Source organism: Desmodus rotundus, chromosome X (assembly GCF_022682495.2).
Source record: "Desmodus rotundus isolate HL8 chromosome X, HLdesRot8A.1, whole genome shotgun sequence".
Classification (NCBI taxonomy): Eukaryota; Metazoa; Chordata; class Mammalia; order Chiroptera; family Phyllostomidae; genus Desmodus; species Desmodus rotundus.
In genome coordinates, this window is record NC_071400.1 from 19,484,618 (window position 1) to 19,503,711 (window position 19,094).

The 19,094-nt window shown below is 39.7% G+C and overlaps 1 non-coding gene across 1 annotated transcript; it reads left to right on the forward strand.

Annotated features, from left to right (window-relative positions):
• Nucleotides 1-13,379: 13,379 nt before the first annotated feature.
• Nucleotides 13,380-13,483, forward strand: LOC112310933 (U6 spliceosomal RNA). Its single transcript, XR_002975435.1, has one exon. It is a non-coding gene; the product is annotated as a U6 spliceosomal RNA (small nuclear RNA).
• The last annotated feature ends 5,611 nt before the right edge of the window (nucleotides 13,484-19,094 follow it).

Below are 19,094 nucleotides of genomic sequence, written 5' to 3' on the forward strand. Positions count from 1 at the left end.
GTATCCAAAATGAAACAGAGAAAGAAAAAATTAATGAACAGAGCATCATTGAGCTTGGGGCTACACTAAGTAGCTTAATATGCAATGTAAGCAGAACTTCAGGGGATGGGGGTAGAAAAAAGATTTGAGGAACTAATGGCTGAAATTTTTGAAAATTTGAAGATAACTATAAGTCACAGATCTAAGAAGCTCAATGAGTATGTGAAATATGAAGAAAACTAGAGCAGGGCACATCATAAACAAATTGCTCAAAAGCAGTAATAAAGAGAAAGTCTGTAAAAACAGAGAAAAGAGACATGTTATATTCAGAAGAACAAAAATATAGATGACAGATTGGAAATTATGTAAGTGAGAAGACAGTGGGTCAACATCTTATTAGAGGGTGGGAATTAAATCCAATAAACATTGAAAGATCTATCTCAGTGACATTTCTAGGATTTCGGTACTTTGGGGTATGTCAAGATATCCTTTCTAAGGAGAAGAATAAGGTGTTGTATATGGCACGTCACACAACCCCATAAGAGGCACAACACCTAGTGAACTTTTTCAGATATTGGCAGCGACATATTCCTCATTTGGATGTGTTACTCCAGCCTATTTACCAAGTGGCCTGAAATCTTCTATTTTTAGAAAAGTCTAGAACAAGAGAAGGATCTGCAACAAATCCATGCTGCTGTGTAAGCTGCTGTGTCACTTGGGCCATATGATCCAGCAGATCCAATGTTGTTTGAAGTGTCAGTAGAGATAGAGATCCTGTTTGGAGCCTTTGACAAGTATCAATTGATGAATTACACCATAGACTCTTAGTATTTTGGACTGAAGCCTTGTTATCCTCTGCAGAGAACCACTCTCCTTTTGAGAAAGAGTGCTAGACCTACTACTGGGCCTTAGTAAAGACTGAATGTTAAACCATGGGCTGCCTAAGTTACCATGGCAACTGAGGTGTCCATCATGAATTGGGTTTTATCTGACCCATCAGGCCATAAAATTGAGAATATACAGAAGCACTCTATCACCAAAGGGAAGTGATATATACACGATTGGGCCTGAGTAAGCCTTGAAGGCATAAGTAAATTAGATAAATAAGTGGCCCAGATATCCATGGTCCCCACCGCTACTACACTACCTTCCCCTTCCCACTATTCATCTATGGCCCTTTGGGGAGTTCCCTATGATAAGTTGATAAAGGAAGAGAAGACTCAGGCCTTTTACAAATGCTATTGCGTCATGTGCAGGCACTATCCAAAAGTGGACACCTGCAGCACTACAGCCACTTTGAGCTCCTCATGCCTCTGAGTCAAAAGCACAGATGAGAGTTACTATACTGGTTGGGGTGATTGATTCTGAATACCAAGGGAAATTGGATTACTACTCCATATAGAGGTAAGGAAGAATATGTCAGGAATACAAGAGATCCTTTACGGTGTCTCAGTATTAACATATCCTGGGATTAAGGTTAATGCAAAACTATAACAACCCAATACAGACATAACTAATAGTGGCCCAAGCCATTTAGGACTGAATATTTGGGTCACCTCACCAGGTAAAGAACCATGACCAGCTGAGGTTCTTGCTGAGGGAAAAGGTAATGTGGAATGAATAGGAGAAGGAGGTTTTTATAAATACCAGCTATGACTGCATGACCAGTTTCTGTCCTTATTTTTGTGTAAATGTTTGTACATATGTTTGTATATACATATACACACACATGCACAAAAACATAAAGCAAATATCTTTGTTTGAGAGGGCAGGAGAGAGACAGAAGTTGGAAATTGCTTATTCTGTCAGGCCAGACACCTTTCTTGGCACCATCTCCTTCTTTTACTGATGAACCAGCTCCCAATTACCCAGCTATATGGTAAGCTCATTCATGGTAATAGTTGATGGATGTAATAAATAGGGATTTCAGATTGGAGGATATGATGGGTCTAGGCCAAGGAACCATGCTCAGCCATTCAATTTACACCTATATAACAACTTTAAAACAAAGTTGAAGAAAGATGACAGTTAGATCACATAATAGTAGCTTACCATTTCCCCAGCCTTTAAAAAGTTCCTTTCGCTCTTTTATATCTAGTCTCTTACCTGAGTTTCACTCAATCTCTGTGAGACAAAGCAAGACAGAAATTGTTATTATCAATTGAAAATGAAGAAAATTGAGATTAGAAGCGTTGAGTGGTAGCAAGTATGTAGCAAAGCAGGAACATTAAGGTCAGTTTCCTGCTATACCTGTGCCCCTGTCCACGACAACCTTGGCTTGATTATTTTCGGGTAAAGGCTACTCAAAGTCTTGCAGGTCCCAAGAATGTGATTCTTTACTATTTTAACATCACTGCATCTCTTTCTCTTGCTCCCCCATTTTTATTTATACCCTATTTGCCTCAGAGGCACCAATATGACTTCTTTATTTTTAGTTACTTTACTTTTTTGCCACCTATCTCAGAGGCATCTGAATGGTTAATCAGTCTAGAATATCACTGCTGAGGAGGTACCTCACCATCAGTCTGATCCCTGATTGGGAAATTGCCTTTCTAATTTGATGGGTAGATATTTCTCCTTTTGGTATTTAGGGCTAAGCTTATTCATGGTGATATGCAATCATTTTTAGTAGTGGAACCCTTCATTTAAATGAACTGTGTAGAATTACAATATATAAAATAGGCAAAAGTGGAGTTGCTTTGTTAACGGGATAAGGAGGAGAGAATCATTCCCTTGATGAGACTTGAGGCATTTTCATTAAGCCCTGGAGCCCACAAGACTCATAGTTCAAAAGCCAGCAGTGAACAGGTATAGAGATGACCTGAAATTCTTTTTTGAGCTTTATTAAGGCATAATTGAGAGGTAGAAATTGTATACATTTAAGATGTCTAACATATTTAGATATATGTATGTGTTGTTAAATGATCACCACAATCAAGTTAATTAATATATCCATGAACTCACATAGTTACCATTTTTTCTTTTTCCTTTCTTCTCTCCTCTCCTTTTCCTTTCCCTCCCTCCCTTTCTTTCTTTCTTTCTTTCTTTCTTTCTTTCTTTCTTTCTTTCTTTCTTTCTTTCTTTCTTTCTTTCTTTCTTTCTTTCTTTCTTTCTTTCTTTCTTCTTCTCTCTCTCTCTCCTTCTCTTCCCTTCCCTTCCCTTCCCTTTCCTTTCCTTTCCTTTCCTTTCCTTTCCTTTCCTTTCCTTTCCTTTCCTTTCATTTCCTTCTATGTGTGGTGAGAACACTGAAGATCTACCCTACCAGCAAATTTCAAGTATCCAGTACAGTATTATTTATATTCATATTGCTCTACATTAGATCTCCAAAACCTATTCATCTTGCATAACTGAAACTTTTTACTTATCACAATATCACCCCAATTTCCCCTCAACCTAGCCCTTGACAACCATTAGTTTACTGTCTGTGTCTATGAGTTGGACTATTTTAGATTCCACATATAAGTGAGATCATTCTGCTTTTGTCTTTCAGTATCTTGCTTATTTACTTAGCATAATATCCTCCAGTTTATCCGTGTTGTCACAAATGGCAGAATTTCTTTTTTATTACTAAATAATTTTTCATTTTACAGTTATAACAATTTTTTTATCCATTCATTAATTCACAATGATTTAGGTTCTTTCTACATCTTGGCCACCATGAATAATGCTACAGTGAACATGAAAGTGCAGATGCCTCTTTGACATACAGATTTAATCTCCTTTGGATAAATACCAGAAGTAGGATTGCTGGGTCATGTAGTAGTTCTGTTTTGTTTTGTTTTGTTTAGTAACATCCATACTGTTTTCTATAATGGATGTACTGATTTACATTGGAAGGTTTCACTTTTCTCCACATCCTTACTGACACTTGTTATCTTCTGTCCTTTTGATAATAACTATTTTAACAAGTATGAGATGATATCTCATGGTAGTTTACATTTTCATTTCCTTGATAATTAATGATGTTGAGCATATTTTCATGTACCTATTGATGATCTGTGTGTCTCCTTTGGAAAAATGTCTCTTCAATTCCTTTGTCCATTTTTTAATTTTTTTAAAGATTTTATTTATGCCCTGGCTGGTATATAGCTCAGTGGATTGAGCTTGAAACAGATATAGAGGAAACAAGCATCAGCCTATCTTTTTCATTCAACTTCATCTCTGACCACCTGAGACTAATGGGAGAAAGAGGGCAAATCGAAGAGGCTACTTCCTGGGGAAACAGACTTAGAGAAAATTTACCTCTGAACATAGAAAATATGAAGATCAAAAACATTTGAGAGTTGTTCTTTAGTATTAGGAGGAAATCAGCCTGACCTATAAGAACCTGAACAGCCTGGACCCAGCCCATTACTCTAGCTTTATGTTTTATTTCTCTTTGACCATGTCCTTCTGCTTAAATCAACCTAGGATTTGAACCTACAGTAATTATAATCATTTATTTTTTTTCTTCTGCAAGCTTCATCTAGTTCTCTACCATTCCACCTCCATCACTTACAGGTCTTTCTCTCTTCTGAATCCTTGAGCCACTCACCCACATTAACATTCTTCTTACATTGCCTTGTCACAAAGGGCATTACCTCTTTTTTGCTGTGTGTAAGTCTGTCTTCCCAATTAGATTCTAAGTGCCTGGAGGACAGGTATCATGTCTGATGTTTCTTGCTTCCCTCCCCTTTCCCCAGACATGTAGTTGTGGTAATGCAATTAGTGGGCCTAAATGATCTGGCTGTTTTATTATTATAAGTATGTCTTGAGACTCTGGCCCATAGGATTCTGCCTTGAATTCTTTATGTGATTTTGAACAAATTTCTGCTCCTTTATGTGCCTCAGTTGTACCATCTGAAAATGAAGGAATTAGACTAGCAAAGTCTAAAAACTCTTCAGGCTTTGACAGCTCATGTCCACGCTCAAAGTGAGGAAAGAGGATCAGCCCAACCTGCTAACCAGGTTGGAGAGGGAATATGATCTAAAAAAAAAAAAAAAAAAAAAAAAAAACAGCTGACAAGGTAATAAAAAGGCATCTAGGGGAAGGTTTGTGGTTAGGAGCTTGTGTGAGAATTCAGGTGGGAGAAAATACCAGCTTAGAGAGGAGGCTTTTCCAGCCCTGAGTATTTTTCAAACATGAATTTTCCTCTGTGATACAAAAGGGGTCCTGCTAGGTCTAGGGCTTTTTGTTGCAATATAGTAAAAGTAAAATAACCAAGTTAATACTCCCCACCACTCAGCGGTCAGGCTTAATTAGCAAAGTTCCCAGACACTGCCATCTAGTGGTAGTTCAGAATTTGGGGACAAAGGCCCGTGCATTCTCAGATGGTTCTGCCAGCCATTTGGAGAAACATGGGCCAGCCCAAGTATAAAATATTGAGCTGATGAAGAATAAATATGTCCCCTGAGGGAAAGTTGATAGAGCAACTAAGAGAAACAAAGATAAACAGAGAAATGCAAAGACAAGGTTAAAGTAAGTAAGACACAGATACAGATATTAAGGAAGATAGGTGAACCTTTTATTGAAAATTAGGGAGTGGAGGGATGTGGAAAACATAGTCACTCATTCTGACCTGGCACTCCCATCACAGTTTTAGGAGGCTCATGTAGAGGAAGATTTTAATATGTCTTATGTGCTTTTTTTCTCCCTTTATCTCATTTTCTTCCCTCTTTCACCCAGTTTTTATATGTTTCTCCTCCCATGACCACTCTCTCCCCAGCATGACCAAACCAAAACAAAAAATATCAAACAACAAAAAACCTTCTTGTGTTGTAGATGAACATAAGAGACTATGGAGAACCAAACATTATTATTGAAAACAGTAACACCCAAGATGTCTTCATATTTGTGGACACATCTATACTTGGATATTAACGTAAAAGGTGTTTTTTCATGTTGCTTTTGTAGACTTTCATTGCTCCTGAGCGGCATATCTAAATCTCTTACTACCTACTCTGCATTTCCATTTGGATGTCATCATGGCTTTTCAAAACTAAAGTTTTTTTCAAAAGTAGCTTCCTTCTCCTTTCCCACTGCAGCCTGTCCCCATCCTTTGTTCTATATTTCTGTGCCCAGTGCTTTAATACCTCCAGTAATCTAAACCCAAACTCTCTCTCTTTTTCACTTTCAACACACACTAATTTTTCCATTGGACATAAAGTTTTTGCAAATCTACCAAGGCAATAGATCTTTAAAATATTTCTTACTTTCCAGTTCTACTTATATCGTTCTATATCTGTTCTTATTTTTAATTTTTTTAATTTTTAAAATTAGAGTTTACAATCAGTATTGTTTTGTATTAGTTTCAGGTATACGACATAATGGCTAGACAATCATATACAATACAAACTGTTTCCCTTGATATTTCCAGTACCCAACTGGAAACATATCTTTCCAACTGGGCCTATTTAAATGGTTGTGATTTCAAATTTGATAGAAATGTTCAATTCATCCACTTTGTTCATTGTTACTGGCAACAACCTATTCACAGCCCCTATCATTTTTCACTTGTGTTACTTCAATAATCTTTTAACTGGTCTCTGCTTTCAAACTTGTCCTACAAAGGCCTTTTACCACATATTGGCTAGATTGATTCTTCTCTCCTGCTAAACATTGTATGTCACTTCCATGTTTTAATCTCTTCTATATTGCTATGGCCAAATGAAGAGATAAGCCAATCTTCTCCTTCAAAATCCACTACATAGTTGGACAAAATTCCAGCTGCTAATTGTGCTAGGCATGGAGATTCCCAGGCGAAGCCAAGCTGTGAATCTATACTAGCAGCTGCCAGTGCTGGCCCTGGAGCCACTTAGCAAGAGGTATGGGGGCTGGGGGTTCACTGAGGCTGGCTGTTGCTTATTTGACACGATTTAGGAAGTTGTGAAGCATGAGCCAAGACCAGCCATTCATATGGAAAAGTCACAGTTAACAATTTTGGTGGGCCCGTAAGTGGGACAGAGCCTCAGGGGATCTCCAGCACAGGGCAAACAGTGTTAGCCAGGTTGATGGAGTCTCAGATGTGGCACCTGCCTGACAGCTCTGTGGCTCTGTGGGGCGAGGGTTCAGAAAAGGGACAATGGCCTCTGCCAGTCTTTCTGTCTGGGATAAAGCTGTCTCCCAGCTCCCGCCTTGATGCCAGACACTTCAGTTTCTCCCTGTATTCCACTGGTGCCTTTCAAGCTGCTACCCCAGTGCTGGAGCTCAGAGGGAGTGAGTCTGAGTAAGTCAGTAAGTCCGTGTGTGGGTTCTTTAAGAGGAACTGCTTGGGACCTCAGAAGTTTCTTCCACTGACTCAATCTTCACTGGATTTTGTAGCCAGAAGTTGTGGGGACTTATCTTCCTGGCACTGGAACCCTGGGCTGGGGGGCCTGGTGTGGGGCTGGGACTCCACACTCCCAAGATATCCCTCCCGAAATTCTATCCACCACACATGGATGTGGGACCAGCCTGTTCTGCATCTTTGCCCCTCCTACCAGTCTGGAGAGATGTGGTTTCTTTAATTTTGTAGTTGTCAGACTTCCATTAAACTCGATTTCTGACTATTCTGATTGATGATTGTTCTATATTTTATTTGTAATTTTGATGTGATTATGTTAGGAGGTGAGCCGTGTTTACCTATGCCATTCATATTGACCAGAAGTCCTTCCAAAATTCAATTTTATTTCTACATACTAGTAACAAATGATAAGAAATTAAAAGTTTTAAAACATTTACAGTAGCAACAAAAATATTAAATATGTAGGAATAAATCTAACCAAAGATGTGAAACATTTCTGTGCACTGAAAATTATACATCATTGTTCAGAGAAAATAAAGATCTTCATAGACAGAGATAGATTCCATATTCATGGAATGGAAGTCTCAGTGTTGTCAGGATGGCAATTCTCCCATAATTGATGTATAGTGCCAATGCAAGCCCTATCAAAATCACATTAGGCTTTTATGTAAAAATTGACAAGTTGATCCCAAAATTTGTAAAAAAAAAATACAAACAATCTACAATAGCCAAAATGAGGTTTAAAAGAAAGAGCTACCTGGTTTCAAAACTTAGTATAATGAAATAATAATCAAGTCAGTTTAGTAGTATTAGCACAAGGTAGTCAAAAAGATCGATGGGACAGAATTGAGTCTGTGTATAGTTAACTAATTTTTGACAAATGTAACAATACAAGTTAATGGAAAAATGACAGCCTTTTCAACAAATGGTCTGGAACAATTGGATATCCATATGCAAAAAAGATCAATTTAGAGTCTCATTGAAAAGGATATACAAAAATTAATTCAACATAAATTACAGACCTATTATAAATGTATGGGCTAAAACTCTAAAAGTTCTAGGAAAAAAGGGGAGAAAATCTTTGTGACATGAGGTTTTCTAGAGTTCTTAGATGCAATACGCAAAGCATTATACATAAGATTAAAAATCAATAAATTGCTCTTTATCAAATAAAAATGTTTTCAAAGGATGCCATCAAGAAAGTGAAAAAAAGCTACAGATTGGGAAATACTTTTTGCAAATCATATATCTAATAAGGACTTGCATCTAGAATAAAGAATTATTATAATTCAATAATAAAAAGACAAATAACCTAATAAAAATTTGGGCAAAGGATCTGAATAGGTAATTATATACACACACACACACACAGATGGCTAATAGTATATGAAAAGATGCTCAACATCATTATTTATCAAGGAAATGCAAATGAAAAAGACAACAAAAGTACCATGTCACATTGACTAAGCTATAATCAAAAAAAAATGATAATATAAGATAGCAAGGATGCAGAGAAATTGGAACTCTCCTATACTGCTGATGGGTATGTAAAATGGTGTTGTCACTTTGGAATATAGTGTGGCAGTTCCTCAAAGGTTAAACATAGAGTTACCATATCATCCAGAAATCCTACTCAATGGTATATACCCCCCCAAATGAAAACAGATATCCATACAAAAACTTACACACAAATATCACAACAGCATTAATCATAAGAGCCAAAAAGTAACAACCTAAATGTCCATCAATTGACAAATGGACAACTAAATATGGTACATCCATATAATGGAATGTTATTTGGACATGAAAAAAATGGAATATTAATACATGCTACAACATGCATAAATCTTAAAAGAGTTATGCTAAGTGAAAGAAGCTTCTCACCAAGGACCACATGATGTCATATATATGAAATATCAAGAATAGGCAAATATAATTTGCAAAACGTAAAATAGTGGTTGCTAGTGGCTAGAGAGTTGGGAGGTATGGGAAGTGGCTCCTAATTAATATAAGGTTTCTTTTTTGGGTGATAAAAATATTCTAGAATTATGTAGTCATGATGGTTGCACAAACTTGTGACTACAAAATTATATACTTAAAGTAAGTGAATTGTATGGTATGTAAATTATAGTTTAACAAAGCTATTACCAAAATCCAAAAACACACATAGCTCTGTGTTGCTCTTAACACCAAGTCAAAGTTTCATTGCCTGGAAGACCAGAGCCTTCACGTCTACATACATGTCCAACCTCTGGCATGCACTGTGCCACACCTAGCCACACTAGATGTATTTATCTTCATCCTCCCAGGGTGTGTGTGACTACACAACTGTGCTTTTGCTCCTTCTGTTCCCTTTCCTTGGAATGTCTATTTTGCCTGTTTACTTGGTGAACTGCTACTTATTTTTCAAGAAGCTGCTCAAGCCTCTCCTCTCCCTAACCACCACTCTCCTAGACCAAGAAGGGTTACTCTTCCCTTCTCTTTGCCACAGCTGTTCACAGCACACACTTCTCTCATTGCACTTCTTATATTGTGTGGCAATTGTCTGTGTTTACCTGTTTGTCTATCTTCTTAACAAAATGATGAGTTCATTGTGGGCAGGAACTATGTCAGATTTACCTCTCTATACACAGCACCTAGCACAAGACCTGATACATAGTAGCCTCTAGGTACATACTTGTTGGTATAATGAATGAATTTAACTATACTATTAGTTATTCATACCATATTGTCACTCCACTTTATCAGAGTGATAACCAATGAACTGGCAACAAGTTCTGAACACAAAGAAGAGTAGGGCAGATCTATTTTGGAAGCATGGAGAGGGAAAGCAAGGCCAGAACACTGCAGTGCAAAACCCTGGGCAACCAAAAGGCCAATAAAGGCACATGGTGAGGAGAGAGGATGTGGGTCACCAAGGATGGAAGAAGTGGATAGAAAGGGGGAGGGAACATTAGTCCCCAGTTGATAAGCTAGCTTCCTCTTAATCCCAGTTACCTGAAATCATTGACTTCCAGGGTTGGAGCACTTCAAGAGTAGGGACCATATCTCATTCCTTTCTAAAGGCCTCTGCCTACTACAGAATAGCTGTTCAATTAATGGAGGATCTTTGGTTGCCTTTTAGGATCCTAGCAGGGAAAGAGGGCAGCCAGGCATAATCAAGTCTTATCTTGGGCTCCCTAGAGCAGTGAGATATAGGCAGCTGGGAAGAGACCAGTGAGTATTTTCAATTCAGAGGAAATGTCCAGACTAGCAGGGCAGATCAGTACACAATAGAGAAGGCCAAATTATTGTGGCTTTAAAAGTCAAAGGAAGATCATAAAATAGCTCTGGAGTCATTGCCTGAGAGATATGACAACCTGGGAATTTGGCTATCTTGACATTGCACCGGAGACTCCTGCTATGCATGCTGGAAGCATCAGACAAATGTCCCTGTCAATCCTTTGTGGTTTCCTAGTACTACAGGGAACCTGACCATTATTCCCTTGTGGTCCAGACCAACAACCTTAAATAACCAGAAAGGCCAGATGGCCCTAGCCCAGTGTAGCAGCTAGTTTGTTTGGATGAAACATGGGCCAAAAGGTGGCCTATACTAAATGAAGTTATAATGGTAGAACTGCCTTAGTGTACCATAGAAGGAAATCTGTCTCAAGTCTGAAACAAGAAAATCCTGCCTGAGTTTATAGCCAGATGGCCTGTCATATTGATTTTGAATTTTCCAGATCCACAAACATGTTAGCCAGTTCTTTAAATCCCCTCTCTCTATCTCTGGAGAACCTTGATTGATTGATACACCCATCAAAAGAAGAGATAATTGGAAAGAAAGTGCAAAATGTGTCTATTTCACAATTTTGTCTGGGGGCAACTTTCTTATGAGGACAGCTTCCATTAGTGGCCTATACATTCTCTTCCACTTTCTGATTCCAAGCAGTTGATTTTTTTTTTCCTGGAAAAGCCTTATTTGACAATAGACACTTCTGATTAAGTTCGCTCAGTCAGGGGCCTGTGACAGCAGGATTGCTAGCAAGCCCTGGGGTTGTTTTTTGTTTGTTTTTTGTTTTTGTATTTTCTCTACAGTGTCAGATTGAAGCTAGTCTGAAGCTACTCTTGTCCGAGTCTGGATGTGGTTCTGATTAGAGGCTAAGCTCAAATCAGAGTGAAGAGGTTTTAGCAGCAGTCATTTATCAGCAAATACATGCCTGAGTCATAAATACATACATACATACATACATAATAAATCAAGCATGCAAACAAACAGGTTTTGCCACTTCCCACTTTGAGCTGCTTTGCCTGAACTTGAGGGTCTTTCCAGTCACCAGGTTTCTCTGCAGCACACTACAAAAAAAATGACAGTGTGCTCTATAGGACCCATCAGCTCCTGCAGACAAGGTGGGCACTGAATATAACACTTGAGCTATGTTGATGATTAAGTAAGGCCTAAGGAAAAAGAGAAGGTTATTCTTATTCAAACAATCTGCAGAGAAAGTTCAACAAGTCCTCTTAGTGGAGTCTTGACCTCTCTTCCAAAACCTAGGAAATGCAAGCATTGCTTGGTTGTTCGCCACTTTAGATCAAAACACAAATATATTTTGTACAAAGCACTTAAAGCTGTGATTAATTCAAATTGTTCAATTGTTCTCATCTGTATTCATAGTCATGATCCTCTGCCAGCTCCAGATGTTTCTAGGAGTGGTTATCTCAAAAGCTCACTTGACATCACCCCATGGCATTCCTTTCACAGATGATTAATGGAGGACGCAAGGTCTGACTCACAGCTTGGCCAGAGACTTCACTGATTAAGGCAAGCTTAAAGAATCACAGCTTTCCAACAGTAACAGTCACAATGAAATGGAATTACACGTAGGCTTCTGAAAATCCTAGACCCACAGCTCTCAGTCAAGGCCTTTGCTCTTGGCCCCAACTTGGAAAAAAAAATAGAATCACAGCTTTCCTCCCTGATTGGGATCAGCTTTGTGTATCCACAGCCCTCTGTTAGGAAAAAGGATTTCCCTTGTCTAGGATACGGTTTGCCCCACGTTGTTGAAAAAGGGGAGGGTCCCAAACTAAGAGCTGGATGATAATTGGTTCGTAATGCAGAAATAGAGAAGCACACACTGTGCAGCTGATCTGTAAACTGGTACCAGGTCTGAGAGTGCAGAATGACAAAAATGTGGTGTTTGTGTTTTTCTGAGGATGTATATTCACTGGTGTAAAAAACAGTGCACTACTTCTTAAATTTTAATGTGCACGCAAATCACCTGGGGATCTTGTTAAAATGCAGATTCTGATTTGATAAGTCTAGTAGGCCTGAGATAGTGAATTACTAATAAACCCTCAGATGATACCTATGCAGCTTGTCCTTGGACCACACTTTGAGTGCAAGGTTATGAAACAAGTGGTATGCCTGCAAATAGGCCCCACATGTCTACTGTTGCCTGAGTCCTGTCAGTGACAAAGAAATAGCCAGATCTTTCTCTCCTGTAGTTTGCAGTCTGTAAGAGAATGAGCCTTGTGTGTACACAATGGAGTGCCACAATGGAGGTAAAAAACACTGGGTATGTTGGGAGAAAGAAGCGGTCATTTCCAGCTACAAGGGGGAGGAACTATAAAAGCCTCAGGGAAGACAAAGATTTTAAGCTAGATGATAAAGGAGATATGGGAATTAGGCACGAACACAGCCAAGACTTGCCAAGTAGATAGGTCTCCAAAAGCAAATGTATGGAGGCTAGAAATCATGAAGCATGGGCATGGAAAAATGTTTAATTCCATCTGACTGGAATGTAAACTATTCTTCTAAGCAAAAACTAAGACAAAAATAAGGTTGATCAGGTAGTATCGGAACAGATCATAGAAGATGTCCTACATGAAAGCATTTGAATTTAATTATGTATATAAAGGGGAGAATTGATTATTTTATTTCAAATTTGACTTGAATGGAGCTGAGCCTCATATCTTAGAATTAGGTGATCACTCTGGTGGGAGTGGAAAGGACAGGTTGAAAGGGGAGAACCTGGAGGGAGGGAGGCCAGTTTGGAGGCTATTGTTTAATCAGCCACCCAGAAAACATTTCCTGAGCTCCTATTTTGTCCTAACCACTGTGGCAATGACTTGATCAAGGAACAAAAACATACATGTCCTGTTCTCACTTCCGCAGCATATATACTAAAATGGAACAATACAGAGAAGATTGGCATGGCCCCTGTGCAAGGGTGACACTCAAATGCATAGTGTTCCACATTAGAAAAAAAAAAAAGAAAAACAACATGCATATCCTATCCCTGTGTGCACGCATAGGTTGAAGAGCACTACAAAGATGTCCAGGGAGATGCAAGAGCATAAAACAGGGAGGCCTAAAAGTCTGGAGTGCCAGAGACAATTGTCCTGAGTCAGTGACATTTTGATCTAGATCTGAATAGTGAGGAGGACGTAACCAGATAAACAAGAAAGTGAAATGGTACTCCAGACAAAGGGAAGACCCTAACAAAGGCTCAGAGACTAGAGAGCCTAGCATGTGCTCAGATTGAGAATAGAGCATGAGTGAAGTGGAGAGACCAAAGGGAAGAGAGGCATGACATAAAGCTAGAAAGTTTGGCAGGTGTCACACTTGTACCAGGCCTTTGCAAAAGAGTGAATGATTTAAAACGTTGCCTTGAGGGAAATGGTTAGCCACTAAGCATAGGAGTAACTTAAGATGTGTGTATTAGAACAATGCTTCTCTGTGTTTCCTCTGTAAAGGATGAATGGGAGCAGGGAGCAAGACTCCATGCAAGGAAGCCAATTATGAGAACATTTTCATAGACCACAAAAGAGGTGATAGAGACTTGGTCTGAGTGGAAGAGAGGGTGGAGAGAGGCAGGTGAACCAAAATGATAATTAAGGACTAAAATCAGCAAGAACTGGAGAAGGTGGGGAAGGACCAAGGAGAGGAGGGAGAAGGCAAGAAGGATGCCTAAGTTCTTAGTTTTGGGACTGGATAGATAGTTGTACCGCCACTGATGTAAAGAACATAAAAGTAGATTTGGAATGGAGTGAGGAAGGGAAGGCCAAGTGAAGTTCCTGTGGGACATTAAGGGGGGAGATAAATAGGCAGATCTACACACCACTAGATTTGGGGGTAAAGTCTGAGCTAGGAAAAAGGATTTAGGGATAATCAGGGTAAAGACCATGGCGGAAGCCATGCATTCTCATGGCTGATCCAGAGCATTCTTCCCTGCCTATCAAGCCTCCCAAATGACCTCCAAAGTGTATAAGGAACACACAATGCAATGGATGGGTTTACACAGGAGCCCAGATTCTGCCATGACTCAGGAAAAGATGACAGATTTTAGAAGTAAATTGAATAGAGATTTTGAGAATTTTAGAAGTGATGGCATATTTGGAGTTGGTATGCAGCCTGTCAAAGTGAGAGATAGCCCTGATTTTATATGGGAAGTCTGATAGATCAGTTTCAAAAAGAAGAGTCAAGACTTTGCAGGTAAATTGTACATCAAACAGCTTCTTAAGAGTCTTGGGTTAGCTCTCCTTGCTCAGTTGCCCAACATATTCTTGACATATATATGCTCAGTATACAGATTAATTCCAGTGTTAGCCTAAGCAAAATCATAATTAGGAATAACTGCTGCTCACGGTGGAAAAATATATAATGCATTTCCAAAATATCAATGACTGTTTCTCAAAAGTTTTAGATTATTTAGACCATTTTGCCCTTTCAGTAGTCTATGTAATCAAGTTGGCTATATTTATAAAATAAAGATGTACATTCTAAATAAAACAATGCAGGAAGGTTGCTGTCTTCTTGAATGATATGCCTATCAGCTACCTCCAAAATGTACTTTGAAACTATTATAGCAGCAAATTAATGTTTTCAAAGGACCTGTTGAAGTGGAACTTTTAAGGAAATGAAAACAAATAAAGTCAGCAATATAGCTTCTAAATTTGTAGCAGAATGATGCCTGTTGGTGGGTGCACTCAGAACTCAATCTAATGCAAACCTCAGGATGATATCATGCATTCATGTGGGAGAATTTTTTAGTGCAACCAGAACTTGTAAGGGTATGTGCTGGTGGTGGATGGATATTATAAACCCTGGAAAGGCAATACGGTTGAGTGATTATCAACCTCTGGATAGGCAAGCACGTAGAGTCATTCATAGAGTTTTCCCTACCTGCCTATTTATGCTAGAAAGGCCAAGATCTGGAACTGAAATCTTTCTTGTATAACTCAAGAGTAGATTTGGAATACTACCTTCTGGGAAGATATTGTACTGAGCCTTGGCTCACACAGAAGTGTGAATAATCCAGAAGCAAAACCTTCTTCATGGAGAGTTGAACAGGTTTCCAACAAGGAAACCTGGCCTTGTGTGCACAGAAGGGGTTTGGTATTAGATTTCTATTATGCTACATTGTAGTGTGGGGTTTGGGGGCCAGTTGTGAAAGGGAATGCTTCTATCACTTATTGTTACCTAACAAACTTCTTGGAAATGTAATGGCTAAAACATAACCTATTTTATCTCACCATTCTATGGATTGAACGGGTTCCACTGGGGAGTTCTTCTATTTGTTTCACTACAGGGTTACCATGCAGTTGTAGTCAGATGGCAGCTGGAGTCATCCAGAGGCTCAGCCAACTCTCTGAGATGGTTGGTCCTCTCTTCCTATACACAAAAATTTCAGGGCCTCAGAGTTTCAGTGGAAACTCTGAGATGGAAGTATAAGTAAATGCAGTACTCAAATCCTTCCAAAACTACATCAAAATTACAACTAAACTACAGAACAACCATCATTCAGATCTGCCTGAAATCTCACTGAACAGAAGCCTATAACTAAGAATATAAAAAAAGTCACATTGAGACTGGTAGGAGGGGAAGAATTGTGGAATGGGTAGGTCCCACACCCACATGTGGCAGACCAAAATTGGGAGGGATGTCTCAGCTACAGTTGTCCCCCTTGAGAAGCAAGGAGTCTCAGCCTCATACCAGGACCTCTAGCTCAGGGTTCCATTTCCTGGAAGAGAAGTCCTCAAAACTTCTCACTGTAAAAATAAACAAGGATTTTGACTGAGTGAGATAGAGGGCTTCTGGAATCCCAGGAATTCCTCTTAAAAGGCCCACACATGGACTTACTCAGACTCACTGTCTCTGAGCTCAAGCACTGGAGCAGCACCTCAAAATACATCGGAAACATATGGGGAGGAACTGAATTATCTGGCATCAGGGAAACAGCTGTAGGGGCAGCTTTCTCCCAGACAGAAGTGCTAGCAGAAACAATTGTTTCTTTTTCTGAGCCCTCCTCCCACAGAGCTGGCAGGCAGGTGCCATATCTGATACTCCATAAATCTGCATAACACTGTTCTCCTCACCCTGGTGATTCCCTGAGACCCTGCCCCACTCAATTTGTCAGCCCACTCAGGCATTTTCCATACAAATGACCTATCTTGCCTCACGCTTTACACTTTCCTAAAATCTCTCAGAGAAACAGCATATGGCCTCAACATGCCCTATACCTCTCACTAAGTAGTCCTCGGCCCAGCACTCATGGCAGATGGCCTTGGTTTGTAGCTTGGCCTCACCTGGAAACATCCAACCTCAGCAAAGTAACAACCATCTGTAGATCTCTTTGTAGCTCAGGCCAGGTGGCTATTGCCATGACACAGATGGAAGCTGACCTTGGACTGCACTTCCTGGGAGGCCACAAGAACCCAGAGCCAGTGCACCCAGTGGAAAACTTCAGACCATGCAGAAGGACTACCACTCAACCACCTCTACAAGCAACACACTCAAGGGGTGGATTCAGTGGGCACAAGAGCACTGCTCAAGGGAATCCTGTTCTGTGAGGTTGGTCCCTGCACAGCTGATCCTCCACAGTGGTTGCAGCCAATTCTTGTAGTCTATCAGCATGGGGCAAATTTTTCCTATTGAGGTGCCAACAGCAATAAAAGTTCAACTACAAATAGGAGAGAGTTCACAGCCCACATGGAGTTCACACCTTGAGCACCCAGCTCAGATGATTGGGGATACTATGGCACTGGACCCTACTACATAAGGCAACTCTACCAAGCCTGGGAGATGTAGTGGCTCTACCTAATATATAGATAAAAACACAGGGAGGCAGCCAAAATAAGGAATAAAAAAATCATGTTCCAAATGAAAGAACAAAGCAAAACTCCAGGAAAAAAATAAACAAAATGGAGACAAGCAATCTATCAGATATGAGTTCGAAAGACTGATAATAAGGATGCTTAATGAACTTAAGGGAAGAGTAGATGAACTTAGTGAGAACTTCAACAAAGAGACAGGAAACATAAAAAATGGAAATAGAAAACATAAAACTGATCCAGTCAGAAATGAAGAATACATTAACTGCAATGAAGAATACATTACAGGTAATCAACAGTGATGTAGATGAAGCAAAGGACCAAATCAGACATTTTGAAGCTGAAAACACCCAACCAGAATAGCAAAAAAAGATCAAAACAAGGAGTTCCGGCCACAATGGAGGTGTAGGAAGAAACCCTTCGCCTCCTCGCACAACCAAAAGGAGAAAAACAACCAATCTAAAATCAATAAACAACCGGAAGTGTCAGAAAATCAAATTGCATGGAACTCCAACAACCACAGAACTAAAGAAAAAATCAACCAGAACAACCAGACCAGTAAGGCAGCAGATAGAGAGAAACCTCGGTGAGGCTGTGGACTGTGTGGGAGGGGCTGACTTACGGGGAAACTGAGATTCAGAGGTGGCTGTGAACTATGGTGGTTGCCGTGGTGGGAGAAACTCCCAGTCTCACAGGAGCAGAGAGATGAGCAAGTGAGCTGCATTGTTCCCTCTATGGCCCCTTCCCCACAGGCAGTGCTGCAGCACAGCAAGAAGGTTTGCCCTGCCTGGGTGAATACCAAAGTCCCTGCCCCCTTACACTTTATCAGGGGCCCTGAACAAAGAAATAGGGCCAAAATGAAAGAACAGCACAAAACCTCAGAAAGAGAGCTAAGCGAGGAGGATATAGCCAACCTATATGATGGAGAATTTAAAGCCCTGGTAATCAAAATGCTCACAGATCTGATTGAGCTTGGTCGAAAAATGAAAGAACCAATGAAAGATACCTAAAAGGAAATAAAGCAAAATATTCAGGGAACCAACAGTGACAGGAAGGAAATTAGGACTCAAATCAATGATTTGGAACAAAAGGAAGAAATAAATATCCAAGTGGAACAGAATGAAGAAACAAGAATTCAAAAAAGTGAAGAGATTTAAGAACCTCTGGGACAACTTGAAATGTTCCAATATCTGAATTATAGGGGTGCCAGAAGGAGAAGAACAAGAGCAAGAAATTGAAAACTTATTTGAACAAATAATGAAGGAAAACTTCCCCGATCTGGTGAAGGAAATAGACTTTCAGGAAGTCTAGGAAGCCCAGAGAGTCCCAAAGAAGTTGGACCCAAAGAGGAACACACCAAGGCACATCATCATTAAGTTACCCAAGATTAAAGACAAAGAGACAATCTTAAAAGCAGCAAGAGAAAAGGAGACAGTTACCTACAAAGGAGTGCCCATAAGGCTATCAGCTGATTTCTCAAAAGAAACCTTGCAGGCAAGAAGGGGCTGCAAAGAAGTATTTGAAGTCATGAAAGGCAAGGACCTGTAACAGGGTGCAGCCAAGGTGGGGGGGGGAGGGCAAATAGGGATTTGTAATGGGGTCCAGAACTCAGTGTCCAGGAAATATTAGAAAAATATATATACATAGGATGTCCTCACCCCCACCACTCTGAGCTGGGGGATGGAACACCTGGAGCAGGGCCATTGAGAGTTGTTTTGAATAACAACAGTTTTGCAGATAACCTCTAGAACAGTCCTTTAA